The sequence below is a fragment of the Triticum dicoccoides genome, chromosome 4A, assembly GCF_002162155.2.
Source record: "Triticum dicoccoides isolate Atlit2015 ecotype Zavitan chromosome 4A, WEW_v2.0, whole genome shotgun sequence".
Taxonomy (NCBI): Eukaryota; Viridiplantae; Streptophyta; class Magnoliopsida; order Poales; family Poaceae; genus Triticum; species Triticum dicoccoides.
The window spans coordinates 30,843,044-30,860,567 of NC_041386.1; positions in this window are offsets into that span (position 1 = coordinate 30,843,044).

Genomic DNA, 17,524 nt, shown 5'->3' on the forward strand with positions numbered 1-17,524 from the left:
CTGCTCTGCGGGGTCTCCGCATGATCACTATGGCAAAGTGTGTACACGGTTGCTCCTTGAGCTGTTTCCCGGAGGTAGGAGAAGGCAAGGCTAGCTCTCTCCTTCCTATATGATCTGGTCTAGTGCTAATGGATTCCAACCCTTTGCATGGGTGCCCTGGGGGGTTTATATAGGCCTACTCCCCAGGGGTACAATGGTAATCCGGCTGGGCGCGGGCCCAGCCATCAGTCTCTCTGGCCACCGTCTTATCCGCCGACTCCTGGGGCCCGCCGACTGGCTCGGTACGGAGCCGATAGGCCGCATCCACCGCGGGCGAGTCTTGCCGACTGCAGATTACTGTAGCAGTGCTTCTAATGACGCGGGCTCAGTCATGGGGTCGTGGCAACAGCTCCGCCGTCTGGCGGGCGATCACTATTGCCATTCCCTGTCGCGTCTGGTTAATGGCGCATGGGGCCCGTGGGAGGGGCCGGCCGACTCATGGGGGCCGACTCCCAACTAGGACGACTGGTAGCGCTCTCGCCGTCTTTCGTATGCCCGCCGACTGGTGGGACCCGCTGTCCCTGGGTCGTACCGGCAGGCCATCATGGGCACAGGACTCCGCCCACTGGGGCTGACGTGAGGGCCAGCATGGTAACAGTGCTGCGCCGCGTGGAGATCTCTGCGGGTACGGCATACTGTGGCCACACCTGCCCTTGGAAAAGGATGGGAGTGGACCTTATTGTGGCCACTCCCCGTCCCGTCCCTCTTTATGAGGGTATGGGGGTGGTTGGCGTCTCGGGCCGACTCCCCATGGCCGGCTTCTCTGGAAGTCGCCAGTTAGGAGTCGGCTCATCCTGAAGTCATCCCCAGGACTCGGCCGCGAGTGGGCAGTAGGCTGCCTCGCCGTCAACTCTCAGAAGGAGGCTCTTCGTCCTGGGGTCTTGTGGGGCGCAACCTGCCCCGATGTCTTGAAAGGTTCTGGGCCTGGATTAGCCTACCCGTGGCCCATTACTCCGACAGTAGTCCCCGAAGCTGGTGAGGCACTGAGGGTGATATGTCGAGGAGCCTCAACAGTTTCTTCTCTCCGGAGGTTGGATCTGGGCCTCGCTTGCCGTCTTCTGTCAAGCCGACTAGCTGGAGCCGGACTTGTTTAAGGCCGACTTGCCCGTGAAAAAGTTTGAACGTCGCGACGGAGTCCAGGCAGCGTGCCTAATAATCCTTCAGGTTGCCGCCCGTTGTGGACCCATCGCGAGGCGCCACGTGGCTGAGCCAATCTGCCCACTCACGCGCGCGACAGGACAGGCCTACAGACGGGGCCCGCCACTACCGCGCCTCGGCATGTGAACGGATCCGTTATGGCCGTGCGGACGGTTGGGGTTCCCACGCAGTTACTGCACGCAGTAACTTCGTGTGGTAAATCGCGGTCGTGGGGTCCTGGGCATAGTTAATCCCACGACTGCCCCATCGGCTTCTCAGCCCACGAGCCTACAAGTAGGCGGGGGGAGGGGGCGGCGAAGCACGCACGCCCATCCTCCCTACTCCCTTTCGCTCCTTCTTGCTTTTTCTTCCTCTCGCCGCTGCTGCTCCGAACCACGCCGTGCCCGCAGCGATGAGCTCTTCCTCCGGCGCCGCGCCTCCTGATGCTGTGCACTCTGGAGGGTGGGACGGCTCCGAGGTTGATGACGACGACGTCGAGATCCTCCGCAAGACACGGCGGCTGCCCGGCAGGGGCTTAGTGCGGGTCCGCCTCGCGCCGGAGGGGGAAATATCGCCGGCGCCGGAGGAGGGCGAGCGGGTCATATTCTGCTCGCACCTTATGCGCGGCCTGGGGCTGCCGGCGAGCGGCTTCTTCCGTCCTTCTTGGAGTTCCACAGGTTCCAGCCGCACCACCTTACTCCGAACACGGTGGTGCTGCTGGCTGCCTTCGCCACCCTATGTGAAGGCTTCCTCGGCGTTCTCCCCACCATCGAGCTCTGGGGTGAGTTCTTCCAGTCCAAGCTTGGCACACATGTCGCCGGCGTGCCGGCCTAGTGCGGTGCGTTTATCGCGATGCGGAGATCAGTGGCCGACAATCCGTTTCCCACCATCGCGCTGATTAAGTTGGTGAAGATGTGGCAGCGGTCCTACTTTTATGTGAAGAATGTCGCCCCAGAAGGCGACTGGGTCAACCTGCCGGCATACGAAGCCAGCGCGCCGGCTGGAAGGCTCCCCAGCTGGTCAAACCGAGCCAGGACGTTGTCTCCTGCTGGTGCCGCCGCCGTCGCGCGACTCCGAGTGCTGACACAGTCGGAGGGCTTGACCGGGGCTGACTTGCTGGCCGCCTTTGTGGCGCGCTGAGTCCTCCCACTCCAAGGCCGACCTGACCTGATCTGCCAGATGAGCGGTCATCGGGACCCGAGTCGGATGTGCTCCAAGGACATGCCTCACGCGGAGGTGGCGGACACGGTGTACTACATCGCAAACTGCGGTCTCACGGTGGATTGGCGGTTCAGCAAGGAGCCATACTCACGCGCCAACCCCCCGCCTATTGTAAGTCGTCTTCCTTCTTCTTCTGTTTCTTTCATTGCCGAGTCCGACTTGTCCAGCCTGACTGTTTTGTTTTTGAATCAGAACCCTCTCGTCCATCCTTCGGCCGGCACCACGGGGCCGGCTCGTCAGTTTGTCCCCGATCGGGCGGAGAGCGATGTCGACGATCCTGACTTGGGGGCGGCAGCCATGGAGGCCGACGCCGAGGGAGGAGGAGGAGAAGTAGGCGACTTCTGGCCCACGGCCACTTTCGCCGACTGGCCTGATGACGATTCCGAGGGAGAAATCGCCCCGCGTCACCAGTCAAAGGTTGGCCAGCCAAGCGCGAGTTCCTCCGCCGTCTTGGACTCTCAAGGTGGCACGAAGAAGCGTCGGGCTGGGCCGAGTACACTTGGTGGCCTGTCGAAGAAGTTTAAGGGAGTGGCTGCCGCGACCAAGCGGGAAGAGGCGGCCGCGAAAGCCAACCGCTTCCGCAAGGAAGTGAAGGAGCCGCCGCTGGTCTCTGTGTAAGCGCCTCCGTCCCTCATCATTATTTTCTCTTTGTTGATCTTGTCTGAGTCTTTCATATGCTTCCCTCGCTTCAGGGCTCCCCTCACTCTTGAGAGGGTTGCTGCCGCCTCCGTTATGGGGTCGGCGGAGACATCTGCCACCACTCGGCGGATTGACCCCGCTGCCGACCTCCGGGAGGTGACGGAGCGGAACGCGCAAGAGAAGCGCGAGGAGGAAGAGGCCGCCCGCCTGAAGAAAACGGAGGACGAGAAGGCGGATGCCTTCACCCTGAAAAAGCTGGAGGAGGCCGAGGCCGCTGTCGCGGCAAGGCGGCAGGTCAAGGAAGTCGCGCACCGGCGATCGGCGGTGTTCGTCACCCCTCTGAACTCTGCACCGCCGCCCCCGGAGTTCACGGGGCAGTCAGGGGAAGCCGGCGGCAAGTTCCCGATCATGGAGAGGGGCGGCGGCGACGCCTCCATGCCGGACGCGGTCGTGCCGCCCCCGCCGCCGTCTAGGAGCGCGCAAGGCAAACAGCCGGTGAACCCGCCCTTCCCGCTGACTGAAGACGAGGCCGTGGTGAAGCTACTCCTTCAAGTCGGCTCGCCAATGCGCTGCCGTCTTGAGAAGGCGACTTCGGCGCCATGCCTCTTGGAGACCGGCACCGCCAGCTCGACGATACCAGACGCCGAAGCGATGAGCGCCACGCCCATTGGGTGGGTGCGAGGAGGCGGCACGGGCCCGCTGAACCCGGCGCTTCTGGATGTCCAGACAAAGCTGCGAGCTGAGAGCGACACCATCCAAAACTGCACCAAGGCGCACCTGGCGTCGCGGGCAGCCATCTGGGTATGCTTTCTCCTTTGTTTTCTTGTTCCTCTCTGTGGGAGTGCGCCAACACACCCATTGGGTGTAGTCCCCGAGTTTCGGGCCGGCTGCTGAGCAGGCGGCCCGGAACTCCAATTGGCGAGTTCCAGGTACTAACTTTTGTCTGAGATACTTGTCACAGGACTATCACAACCTCCGTGTCACCGCCTTCAACCGCAACGTTAAAGAGCTGGGCAAGCGGACCGCCGACTTGTCGGAGAGCCGGGGTGAGTCCTTTCTCTTCTTTGCGGGGACGCACTGGCGCACCCGCGGGCTGTAGTCCCCGAGATTCGGGCCGACTGGTGAGCAGTCGGGCCGGATCTCTCCGGCGACCTTCTTTGTTGATGATTTAACGCCTTGTTTCTTCTTTCTCTTCAGAGGCCAACGCCACTCTTCAATAGCAGTTGAGCGAAGCCAACACCGCGTTGCGCGCCAAGGGGGAGGAGTGCAGCAAGCTCGCTGCAGAGCGCGATCTGCTAGCCGCACAATTGGCAGAGCCGAAGGAGCTGCTTAAGAAGACGCAGAAGGAGGCGGAAGAAGAGGAGGCCGCCCTCCTGGCCGAGTTCACGAGCGAGCGCTCCTCCTGGACTGACAAGGAGGCAATGCTGGCCTCCGGCTTCCACGAGATCGATGACCTCGTCGACGGTGAGCTTCTTTGCTTTTCTTCTTTGAGCTACCGACTATAGGTCGAGCCGACTCCTGGTTTTTTGACTTGTTCTTCATTCTTTTTGTCTTGGCAGCCTTCTTCCCCGGCCACTCGCAGGCCGCCAATCAAGCTATCGAGGCTGATCGCGAGGGGCGGAGGGCAGATGGCGCGGAGATCGCCGCCGACGCCCCCCGGACCCTTGACAAGCATATTCTGAGCATTGGGGCTCGTCTGCGGCCGGCCCACCGGATGTTGCGCCGGCTTCAACGTGTCGGCGCCCAAGCGATCGCTGCCCTTTGGCCAGACATGCAGGCTCCGCGCACCCCCAGTCGGACTACCGACTAGCTGGAGGTCGCGGCTGCCCGTCTTGAGGCCTGGAAGGGTTCCATGGCCCGGGCTGGAGCGCGCCGAGCCTTGGAATTTGTCAAGGTGTGGTATCTGGGGCTGGACCTAGACCGGCTGGCCACACTCTGGTCAGAGGCCCAACCAGAGCTGGCAGCCACGGAAGACGCCCTTGTCAAGCGTGCGGCGGCGATCACCGAGTACACCGACACCAGCATCTTTGTCCCCGAGTGGGCTGAAGACGGCGGGGAGGTACCGCCGGAGTGGTTTGGGATGAACCCACACTACGGCGAGGACTCGGTGGAGGTGATCGGCTCTAGCATCGAGGAGGAAGACAAGGCAGAGGATGGAAGCGAGATGGAGGCACCGGAAGACGGAGCGGACGGCCAGCCTCAGCTCGACCATGCCTCCAGCAACGAGCCGTGCCCGCCCGAGCCGACTGCCGCCGGAGGTGATCAAGCCGAGACCGCCCAGCCGCCCGCCCCAACATCCGACACCGCCGTCTCCTCCGATCCTCGGAACCCATCTGCCGCCTCCTAGGCTGCCACCTTATCTTGTTTTATCTGCTTTAATAGTCTTTGAAGAACTCGTTAATTCGCACAATTCCACCCGCGGGGTGTATTTTGAAATTCTGCTCGAAGATTCGGCCAAGGGCCTTTGTTATGTAAATATTCATCCGACTTCTATCTTTTCTTGCTCATTGCTCTTTTGGCTTTTTCCTTTGCCGCCTTCCCTCAGTTGCCGTATTTGTTAGTCGGACAGCCGCTTTGTGGACTGCTGCTGGATCAAATTCTTGGTCACTTTGGGAAGGCAAGTACTTAGCCGTTTTAGAGTTGTTTAGCAAGTCGGATAGAAGGCGGCAAGCCGAGTGCTCAAGAGTCGGTTTGCGAAAAAAGGCTGGAAGCCGGCTTTAAGCTATGTTTATGCTTTGAGTCCTTGGCCATTTTTCATGTGGACGCCCATTCTTCCTTACTCCTACCCGCCAGACAGTCGCTCTGCAAGCTGCGGCTTCTGACAGGAGACGGCTTAGGCGCCACACACTACTTGTCCGGCTGCGGGAAGCATTTCATAGCGCAAGGCGGCAAGTCTCCGGGCCGACCAGTCGAACCCGGTGCCAAGCGGCATAACAAAGAGTAACATACTCGAAGGCATAATTTTTATCATATAGATAAAAGAGGGCAGTCCCCGAGCTCTTCTCGGGGGGGGGGGCCCGAAGTCTTGGTACTTTTAATACAAAAGGTAGCATGGTACATACTGTGTTTAACTGTAAAATTTTCGGAGGAGATTTGCATTCCATGGCCGCTCTGTCTCTTTGCCGGAGTCGTCCCTCTTGCGTGCTCGTGGCTTCTGAGTGTCGATCAGGTAGTAGGAGTCATTGCCCAGCACTTTGCTGATGATGAAAGGGCCTTCCCAAGGCGCCGACAGCTTGTGCTGGCCGACTGTTCGCTGGATCAGTCGGAGCACAAGGTTGCCCTCTTGGAAAGATCTCGGCTTGAACTTCCTGTTGTAGTATCTGCGCAGGCTCTGCTGGTAGATGCTGGACTGGCTGAGTGCCAACAGTCGGCCCTCTTCCACTAGATCGACGCTGTCTTGACGTGCTTCTTCTGCTTCTTCCTCGGTGTACATGGTGACTCGCGGGGAATCAAATTCTATGTCCGTTGGGATGAAGGCTTCAGCACCATAGACGAGGAAGAAAGGTGTGACTTGTTTGGAGTCGTGCGCAGGCTCCAGAGGACGGCTGGCAACTCATCGAGCTAGCAGCCAGCCGAGTGCTCTAGAGGCTCGACCAGTCGGGGCTTGATGCCGGACAGGATGAGGCCGTTTGCTCGCTCCACCTGGCCGTTTGACTATGGATAGGCGAGGAACGCTAGGCCCAGTCGGATGCCCTATGTCGCGCAAAAACGGGCCAAGGCGCCTTTGGCAAAATTCGTGCCATTGTCGGTGACGATGATGTGTGGTATGCCGTACCGAATTGTGATGTCAGAGATGAAAGTCACGACAGTCGGACCGTTCAGCTTCTTGATTGTCTTCGCTTCTATCCACTTGGTGAACTTGTCCACCGCGACAAGTAAGTGAGTTAGGCCACCTCGTGCCGTCTTGAATGGTCCCACCATGTCTAGGCCCCAAACTGTGAAGGGCCAGGCAATGGGGATGGTCTTGAGTGCAGAAGCCGGCTGATGCGGCTTGGAGCAGAACTTCTGGCACCCCTTGCATTTTGGACCAATTCCCTGGCCTCTTCTAAGGCCGTTGGCTAGAAGAAACCGTGTCGGAAGGCTTTGGCAACGAGTGCTCTTGAAGCCGCATGGTGGCCGCACTCGCCTTGATGGATGTCTTTGAGAATTGCTTGGCCTTGCTCTGGCTCTACGCAGCGCTGGTAGACACCAGTGACGCCGCGCCTGACCAGCTCTCTGTTGACTATGATGTAGGCTGCCGCTCGGCGTTGTACTTGCCGAGCTAAGATCTCATCAGTCGGTAGCTCTTTGCTCACCAAGAATTTGAGGATGGGCTGGGCCCATGAGGGTGCTGCTATTTCTTCGACTGCCAGAACTGCGACTTGGACGAGGGCGGCTGGACTGGGAGGCGGCGGGCTGGAGTCAGCAACCGCTTGCTGGATTAATGAAGTCCCCGGGCCGACTGGTGCAGCCCTCGGGCCTAGTTCTGGAGTCTTCGGGCTGGCCGCCGCAGTCCCCGGGCTGGGTTCTGCAGTCCCTGGGCCGGCTTCGACTGTGGCGACTTTGGAGCTATCTGCCAAAATCCTCGTACCGTCTGCTGGAGCTGTGGAGTCGGATCCGACTTCTTCGGGAGGAGCCGGCACAAAGATGGAGTCTGATTCTGGTGAAGGCTTGACAGACGGCTTGAGGAGGCGCTGAAGGGCGACGCCGGATGGTATTGCTTGGCGAGTGGAGCCGATTCGTGCCAGGGTGTCTGCTTGGTCGTTGTTGTTTCTTGGCACATGGAGGAACTCGCATCCCTCGAAATATCCACTGAGTTGCTGCATGAGGAAACGGTAGCTCACCATGTTTGCATCTTTGGCGTCCCAGTCGCCAGACGACTGCTGGACCACTAAATCGGAGTCGCCATAACACAGGATCCGGCGAATGCCAAGTTCTTTGGCAAGCCGGAGCCCGTGAATGAGCGCCTCGTATTCGGCGACGTTGTTGGAGGCGGCAAAGTGGATTTGCAGTGCGTATTTGAGCTTGTCGCCTTTAGGAGAAGTGAGGAGAACGCCGACTCCCAAGCCGGTGCGCATCTTGAAGCCGTTGAAATGCATCCGCCAATGGGTGGAGTCGGGCGCTGGTGGTAAGTACTGGGTCTCGGCCCAGTCGATGAGGAAGTCGGCCAGTGTATGTGACTTGATGGCAGTGCGGGGCTGGTAGTAGATGGTGTAGGGAGCCAGCTCTATGGCCCATTTGGCCACTCGGCCAGAAGCATCTCGGCTTCCGATGATCTCGGCAAGTGGGGCTGTGCAGACCATAGTGATTGGATGCTCTTGAAAGTAAGGCTTCAGCTTCTTAGCAGCAAAGTGCACGCCATATCACATCTTCTGATAGTGGGGGTAGTTCTGCTTGGAGGTCGACAGCACTTCGCTCAGGTAATATACCAGTCTCTGGACAGGTAGTGCCTTGCCTTCCTCCTTGCGTTCCATTGCAATGACTGTGCTGACTACCTGGCTGGTGGCGGCGATGTACAGGAGCATGGGCTCCTTAGGAGTCGGAGCCGCCAGAACGGGTGGAGTAGTGAACATCTTCTTCAACTGGAGAAAGGCTTCGTCCGCCTTGTGGTTCCATTTGAAAAAAGTGGTCTTCTTCATGAGCTGGTATAAGGGGAGAGCTTTCTCGCCCAGCCGACTGATGAATCGGCTGATGGACGCCAAGCAGCCAGTGAACTTTTGCACGTCCAGCAGTCAGCTGGGTACCTCCATCCTCTCAATGGCCTTGATCTTTATAGGGTTGCAATCTATGCCGCGTTCAGAGACCAGGAAGCCAAGGAGTTGGCTGGCTGGTACTCCGAAGACGCACTTCTCAGGGTTGAGCTTGATCTGGAATCGACGCAGGTTCTCAAAGGTCTCCTTGAGGTCTTCCAGCAGTGTTCCATGCTTCTCCGTCTTCACCACCACATCGTCCACATAAACGTGGGCGTTTCTGCCGAGTTTCTCGAGGAGGCATTTCTGCACGCAACGCTGAAAGGTGGCGCCGGAATTCCTCAAGCCAAACGTCATGGTCAGGTAACAGAAGGCTCCAAACAGTGTGATGAAGGCGGTCTTCAGTCTGTCAGCCGGGTTCAGCTTGATCTGGTGATATCTTGAATATGCATCTAACAAGCTCAACAGCTCGCATCCGGCTGTGGAGTCTATCACCTGATCAATTCTTGGCAAAGCAAACGGGTCCTTGGGTCAAGCCTTGTTGAGGCTTGTGTAGTCAATACACATTCGCCACTGCTTGTTCCTCTTCAGTACCAGTACCGGGTTGGCTAGCCACTCTGGAAAGAATACTTCCATAATGAAGCTGGCCGCTAGGAGTCGGGCTATCTCTTCTTCGACAACTCTTCTCTTTTCTTATGATAAGCGGCACAAGGGCTGCCTGACTGGCTTCGCATCAGATCGGACGTGTAACTTGTGCTCGGCGAATTCTGTCGGTACACCTGGCATGTCTTTGGGGGACCATGCGAAGATGTCCCGATTCTCACGGAGGAAATCGACGAGCTCGCCTTCCTATTTGCTGTCGAGGTTTGCGCCTACGACAGCGTACCTCTCTGGGTGCTCCGAGTTCAAGGGTATCTTCTTCGTCTATTTGGCCGGCTTAAACGAACCCTCAGCCTCCGAATCCTTGGGGTTAGGCGACATCTCTGGCTGCTTGCCAGCCATCACCACGACCCGGTCAAGGAGCCGCTTCTCGGCCGCGATCACCAGGGACTCGGCCAACCAACTACTTTCAGTCGCACAGGCAGATGACTTCCGGTAGTCACCGGCTATGGTCAGAATCCCCTTGGAACTAGGCATCTTCATCTTGAGGTAGGCGTAGTGGGGGACCTCCATGAACTTGGTCAGGGCGGGTCGGCCAAGTAATGCATGGTATGGGCTCTTGAGATCCACCACCTCAAACCAAACTGACTCTCGGCGGAAGTGATCTTTGTCTCCAAAGAGGACGTCCATCAGGATCTTGCCGATTGGTGAGCAGGAAAGGCCAGGAACAATGCCGTGGAATACAGTCCGGCTGTTCTGAAGCTGTCTTTGCTTGATTCCTAACTTCTCCATGGTGTCCTTGTACAGGATGTTGATGCTGCTGCCTCCGTCTATCAGAACTCGCGAGAAATGATCAGCTCATCTATCCATGGCAAAGGTGGCATCCAAGACCAAGGCATAGGAGCCCGGACTCGGGATCACCTCTGGGTGATCAGCTCTGCTCCAGCTGATAGGCTTCTCGGACCAGTGCATGAATTCTGGTGTCTCTGATGCTACTGCATTCACCTCTTGCTGCTGCTGCCGCCTGCTGCGTTGATCATCAGCCACGCTGGTAAATACCATGTAGGCTCCATGCTCTTGGGGGTACTCGTCTTGTACTGCGCCGACTGGCCTGACAGCCGGCTGCTGGGGCGGAGGCGGCTGCCCAGCAGGCGGGGGAGGCAGGAGGCCATCTCCTTTGGCGATCCTGGTGAGCTAGTGGCACTTCGGGGTGGTGTGGTTTGACGGCTTCGCGCCGCTGTGGAACTTGCAAGGACCATCCAGAGTCTGCTTGTATGAGAAAGTCGACAACCAGTTGGGCTTGCCGCCTTTCTGTCGCTTGGGTGGGGGCTGCCCTTCCGGCTGCTGGTCTTCGACTGTCACCACCTGCCGGCTGCTGGAAGCCGGCTGTGGGGCCTTGCGCTTGTGGTCGCTCTGCTGTTGTCGCCGACGAAGTTCTAGGAGCCTGAGGGGCCACTTTGCTAGTCGCACTAACTTGAATCTCCGCCTTCATGGAAGAGTCGGCCGTGGCATACTTGTCTGCTATGATTAGCAGCTCGTCGAGTGTTTCTGGCTCATCGCAGAGGAGCTTGTGCTTGAGGAGGGTGCCTTCTCTGCACCCGGCGGTGAAGTACTCGATAGCCTGCACCTCATGCACGCCCTCGCAGGAGTTCCGAAGCTCGGCCCAACGCGTGAGGTAGTCGCGAGTCGACTCGTTGGGGCCTTGCACGCACAAGGAAAGCTGGCGAGGCTTGGGAGGACGCTTGTACGTGCTTGTGAAGTTGCGGACGAATGCATCGGTGAAGTCGACCCAACTGTTGATGCTGTGGGGCTTCATGCTGTTCAGCCATGTCCGGGCCGTGCCCTGGAGCATGAGCGGAACGTATTTTACGGCAACACGCTTGTTGCCGTTCGCTATGTTGACGGCCGTGGAGTAGTCAACCAGCCAGTCCTCCGGCTTCACGGAGCCGGTGTATTTGGACGTGTCTCTTGGGAGCGTGAACCCTTTGGGAAAGGGCTCGTCTCGAATGCGGGGCCCGAAACAAGGCGGACCCAACTCGTCTTCTTCTTCCAGCGCTAGGGATGGTCAACAGGTGGCGGGGAGACTCGCCTTTCCTTGCGAGGAGGGGGAGGCGGACAGTCGTCCCGTTGTTCCACTGCTCTTGGGCGGCCGTCTTGGTCGCGTTCTATGGTAACGCGAGTCCGACTACGGCTGACAGCCGAATCCTTGTCTTTCCTTCCCCGGGCGCCGTCAGTCGGCGTCCGAGACATTGCACCTTGGTCTCGGCGTGGAGGCGGGTCGTCGTTTTGTCGCTGCGGCGCCTATGTGCGGCAGCCGCGTCGAGGAGCCGCTGGACTCGCTCCGTCATCAGGCGGCGCTCTTCACCCTCGAAGTTGTCCAGCTCGTCTGCCGCCACCTGGGCGGCTCGAATGTTCTCCGCAGGCGTGGCGTATATAGGGCGATTTGCCCCGAACAGGTTGGCAAGGGCCATGCCGCACTACTGGACCGCGCCTAGGCGGCTGGGCCCAGCTGGGGCTGGCGACCCACCCACAGCACGATCCATCTCACGTTGGTAGGCTTCTGACAAGCATCTCATGCTAGCCAGCTTCTTCGCGCCTTCGACGAGCTGACGGCAGCGCGCCTCCAGCGTCTCCGCGTCGGCGTCTTCCGGAATGGGCACGGTCAGGTCTTGCAGTGCCGCGCCAAGTGGGTCATGCGCTCCTCCGCCGGGATGCTCGTCATGACCGATGACGAGCACCTCTGTGACGGTGCTTCCGTCGCTCTCCGCGCGAGGGAGCGGCTCGTCGTAGACCACCACGTTGGTGGGGAACGCGTCGAGCGACGCGGTGTCGGAGTCGACCAGCATCGGGTCGGTGGAGCCTACAGACTCCAAGTCCACGGCAGGCTCGCCGGCGACGTGGAGTTGGTCAAGGAGGCCCGCGAGGAGGCTCTCGGGGCCGCCCGCGCCTGCGTCGGATGCTGGCTCGTCGGAGAGGCGAACCTCGCCTACAAGATCGGCGAGGCAGCTGGCTGCACAGGCGATCTCAGCACCGTGCAGCGCGTTGGCGCAAACTCCGTCTGGCGTGCCGGGCTGGATGCGCTCACCAGGGAGGAAAAGGGTTCCCATCCAGAGCAGGTCTCCGGACGACGGTGCACTCAGCCCCACGGTGGGCGCCAAATGTAGGGGGTTGGGTGCGACATATGCCAAAGGATGGCTTATCATGGTGGGAGCGAGTAGAACGTCGCCGGTGCCTGGAAACGGGATAAGGTGAAGGCATGCACGCCGCCGAATTTTACCCACCTTCGGGTCTCTCTGTGGAGATAACACCCCTACTGCTGCTATGCGGGGTCTCCGCATGATCACTATGGCAAAGTGTGTACACGGTTGCTCCTTGAGCTGTTTCCCGGAGGTAGGAGAAGGAAAGGCTAGCTCTCTCCTTCCTATATGATCTGGTCTAGTGCTAATGGATTCCAACCCTTTGCATGGGTGCCCTGGGGGGTTTATATAGGTTTACCCCTAGGGGTACAATGGTAATCCGGCTGGGCGCGGGCCCAGCCATCAGTCTCTCTGGCCGCCGTCTTATCCGCCGACTCCTGGGGCCCGCCGATTGGTGGGCCCCGTCGACTGGCTCAGTACGGAGCCGACAGGCCGTGTCCGCCGTGGGCGGGTCTTGCCGGCTGCAGATTACTGTAGCCGTGCTTCTAATGACGCGGGCTCGGTCATGGGGTCGTGGCAACAGCTCCGCCGTCTGGCGGGCGATCACTGTTGTCATTCCCTGTCGCGTCTGGTTAATGGCGCGTGGGGCCCGTGGGAGGGGCCGACCGACTCCTGGGGGCCAACTCCCAACTGGGCCGACTGGTAGCGCTCTTGCCGTCTTCCGTACGCCCGCCGACTGGTGGGACCCGCCGTCCCTAGGTCGTACCGGCAGGCCGTCGTTGGCACAGGACTCCGTCCACTGGGGCTGACGTCAGGGCCAGCATGGTAACAGTGCTGCGCCGCGCGGAGATCTTCGTGTGTACGACATACTGTGGCCACGCCTGCCCTTGGAAAAGGATGGGAGTGGACCTTATTGTGGCCACTCCCCGTCACGTCCCTCTTTATGAGGGTATGGGGGTGGTTGGCGTCTCGGGCCGACTCCCCATGGCCGGCTTCTCTGGAAGTCACCAGTTAGGAGTCGGCTCATCCTGAAGTCGTCCCCGGGACTCGGCCGCAAGTGGGCAGTCGGTTGCCTCGCTGCCGACTCTCAGAAGGCGGCTCTTCGTCCTGGGGTCTTGTGGGGCGCAGCCTGCCCCGATGTCTTGAAAGGTTCTGGGCCTGGGTTAGCCTACCCGTGGCCCATTACTTCGACACACTTCTATTAAAATGCTTAAAGAAGTTATTTTTCCAACATTTGGAGTCCCTAGATATTTAATGACTGATGGTGGTTCACATTTTATTCATGGTGCTTTCCATAAAATGCTTGCTTAATATGATGTTAATCATAGAATTGCATCTCCTTATCACCCATAGTCTAGTGGTCAAGTAGGATTGAGTAATAGAGAGCTCAAATTAATTTTGCAAAAGACTGTTAATAGGTCTAGAAAGAATTGGTCCAAGAAACTTGATGATGCATTATGGGCCTATAGAACTGCATATAAAAATCCTATGGGTATGTCTTCGTATAAAATGGTTTATGGAAAAGCATGTCACTTACCTCTTGAACTAGAACACAAGGCATATTGGGCTATTAAAGAGCTCAATTATGATTTTAAACTTGACGGTGAGAAGAGGTTATTTGATATTAGCTCACTCGATGAATGGAGAACCCAAGCCTACGAAAATGCCAAGTTGTTTAAAGAAAAAGTTAAAAGATGGCATGATAAAAGGATACAAAAGCGTGAGTTTAATGTAGGTGATTATGTATTGCTATACAACTCTTGTTGAAGATTTTTTGCAGGAAAACTTCTTTCTAAATGGGAAGGTCCTTACGTTGTCGAGGAGGTCTATCGTTCCGGTGCCATAAAATCAATAACTTCGAAGGCACAACTCCGAAGGTGGTGAACGGTCAAAGAATCAAACATTATATCTCAGGTAATCCCATAAATGTTGAAACCAATGTTATTGAAAACGTAACCCCGGAGGAATACATAAGGGACACTTTCCAGAACGTTTCAGACTCCGAAAAGGAATAGGTATGTGGTACGGTAAGTAAACCGACTCCAAAACAGTTTTAAAGGCTTTATTTCTCTGCTTTTGAATATTTAGAAAAATAGAAAAATAAGAAGCAGTCCGGGAAGGACACGAGGGCTCCATGAGGGTGGAGGGCGCGCCCTACCCCCTGGGCGCGCCCCCTACATCGTGGGCACCTCGTGCGCTCTCCGGACTCCGTTTTCTTACACGACACATATTTTGGTTGGTAAAAATTCATTATATAATCTCCCGGGGGTTTTGAATCCCATATCACACAAATATCTCTTGTCTTTGTTTTGAGCTGTCCTGCTGCAGACAGAGCAACATGTCGTCCCAGGATTCGGAAGGAGAAAGCTATGTGGCTGATTACCTTGCAGATCCTAAGGTCTATGGGGATGTGGAGCATTGCGGTTGGACTATGGAAGAAGAAGAGGACTATGAACCCAAGGGAAAGGAGGAGATGAGCTCAGATGAAGATGAAGTTCCACTACCTCAACCTGGGGACATGCATGTGGAGTTCGAAAAGTCAAGCCTCCCAGATAGAGTAAAGAAACCTAAGATCGAGTTTATCCCTTTTCACCTCTTGCAGGAAAACAAGCAGGAACTATGCAAAAAGATAATGAGCCTAGAACAGGAGATCGAGGACCTAAGGGACCAAAATTCTGTCCTCAAACGCAAATTAAGGAAGAAGCCTACGCCATCAACAAAATCATAAACTTCTTCACCATCAAAGAAGAATTGAGTATCTGGTATGGGCACTCCCCTTGGCAACTGCCAAGCTTGGGGGAGTGCCCCGGTATCGTATCGTATCACCATCACTTTTATCTTTACCGTTTTTTGTTCGATCCTTTTGGTAATATCTTTATCTAGTAGAATAAAATTTTATGGCATGAACTAGTTTTGAGTTTTGCTTTATAATTCCTCTATGTAATCGAGTCCATGAGCTATATGATAAAGATTAGTGCTGAGTCAAGGGCTTGATTATTTTGCCATGATCCTAAGGGAATAAGAGAAAAGAGAAAGAAATAAAAAGAAACAAAGAGATCATGTGAATCTTATGGAGAGTAATGAGCTCACATAGAAAAAGTATGATGAATAAAAGTTGTTGAGAGTTGACAAGCATAGTTTTGGTCATCGTTGCAATTAATAGGACGTAATAAAGAAAGAGAGGTCTTCACATATAAATATACTATCTTGGACATCGTTTATGATTATGAGCACTCATTAAAAAATGACATGCTAAAGAGTTGACGTTGGACAAGGAAGACAACGTAATGGGTTATGTTTTCTTACATCTGGGATAAATTATGTTGTCATGGATCATCCAACATGGTTGAGCTTGCCTTTCTCCCTCATGCTAGCCAAATTAATCGCACCAAGTAGAGATACTACTTGTGCTTCCAAATACCCTTAAACCAGTCTTGCCATGAGAGTCCACCATACCTACCTATGGATTGAGTAAGATCCTCCGAGTAAGTTGTCATCGGTGCAAGCAATAAAATTGCACTGTAAATATGTGTGACTTATTAGTGCGGGAGAAATAAGCTTTATATGATCGTGTGATATGGAAGAAATAAAAGCGACAGACTGCATAATAAAGGTCCATATCACAACTGGCAATATAAAGTGACATTCTTTCGCATTAAGATTTTGTGCATCCAACTATAAAAGCGCACGACAACCTCTGCTTCCCTCTATGAAGGGCCTATCTTTTACTTTTATCTCCTACATTGCATACGAGTCATGGTGATCTTCACCCATCCTTTTTTACATTTTATCCTTTGGCAAGCACAGTATGTTGGAAAGATCCTGATATATATGGCTAATTGGATGTGAGTTTTCATGAGCTATTATTCTTGTTGACACTACCCTTGAGGTAAAACATTGGGAGGCAAAACCATAAGCCCCTATCTTTCTCTGTGTCCGATTAAAACCCCATACCCATAAGTATTGCGTGAGTGTCAGCAACTGTGAAAGACTATATGATAGTTGAGTATGTGGACTTGCTAAAAAGCTATTATACATTGACTCTTTCCTATGTTATGATAAATTGCAATTGCTCCAATGACTGAGATTATAGTTTGTCAGTTTTCAATGACGTTTACGATTCAAACTTGAAATTGTGATTGAATTATTACTCTTGCATAAGAAATCATATGACAAGAAATATATAAGTTGTTGTTCTAAGAATGATCATGACGCCCTCATGTCCGTATTTTATTTTTATCGACACCTCTATTTCTAAACATGTGGACATATTTTTTGATTTCGGCTTTCGCTTGAGGACAAGCAAGGTCTAAGCTTGGGGGAGTTGATACGTCCATTTTGCATCATGCTTTTATATCGATATTTATTGCATTATGGGCTGTTATTACACATTATGTCACAATACTTATGCCTATTCTATCTTATTTTACAAGCTTTACATAAAGAGGGAGAATGCCGACAGTAGGGATTTTGGGCTGGAAAAGGAGCAAATATTAGAGACCTATTCTGCACAGCTCCAAAAGTCCCGAAACTTCACGGAAGATGTTTTCAGAATATATAAAAAATACTCAGCGGAAGAAATTCACTAGGGAGGCCACACCCTACCCACGAGGGTGGGGGGCGCGCCCTACCCCCTGGGCGTGCCCCCTACCTCGTGGCCCCCCTAGTGGACCTCCGGTGGCCATCTTCTGCTATATGAAGTCTTTCGATGAGAAAAAATAAGAAGCAATCTTCTCGGACGAAACTCCGCCGCCACGAGGCGGAACCTTGGCGGAACCAATCTAGGGCTCTGGCGGAGCTGTTCTGCCGGGGAAACTTCCCTCTGGGAGGGGGAAATCATCGCCATCGTCATCACCAACGCTCCTCTCATCGGGAGAGGGCAATCTCCATCAACATCTTCATGAGCACCATCTCCTCTCAAAACCCTAGTTCATCTCTTGTACTCAATTCTTGTCTCCAAGTCCGGGATTGGTGCTAGTAGGTTGCTAGTAGTGTTAATTACTCCTCGTAGTTGATGCTAGTTGGTTTATTTGGTGGAAGATCATATGTTCAGATCCTATATGCATGTTAATACCCCTCTGA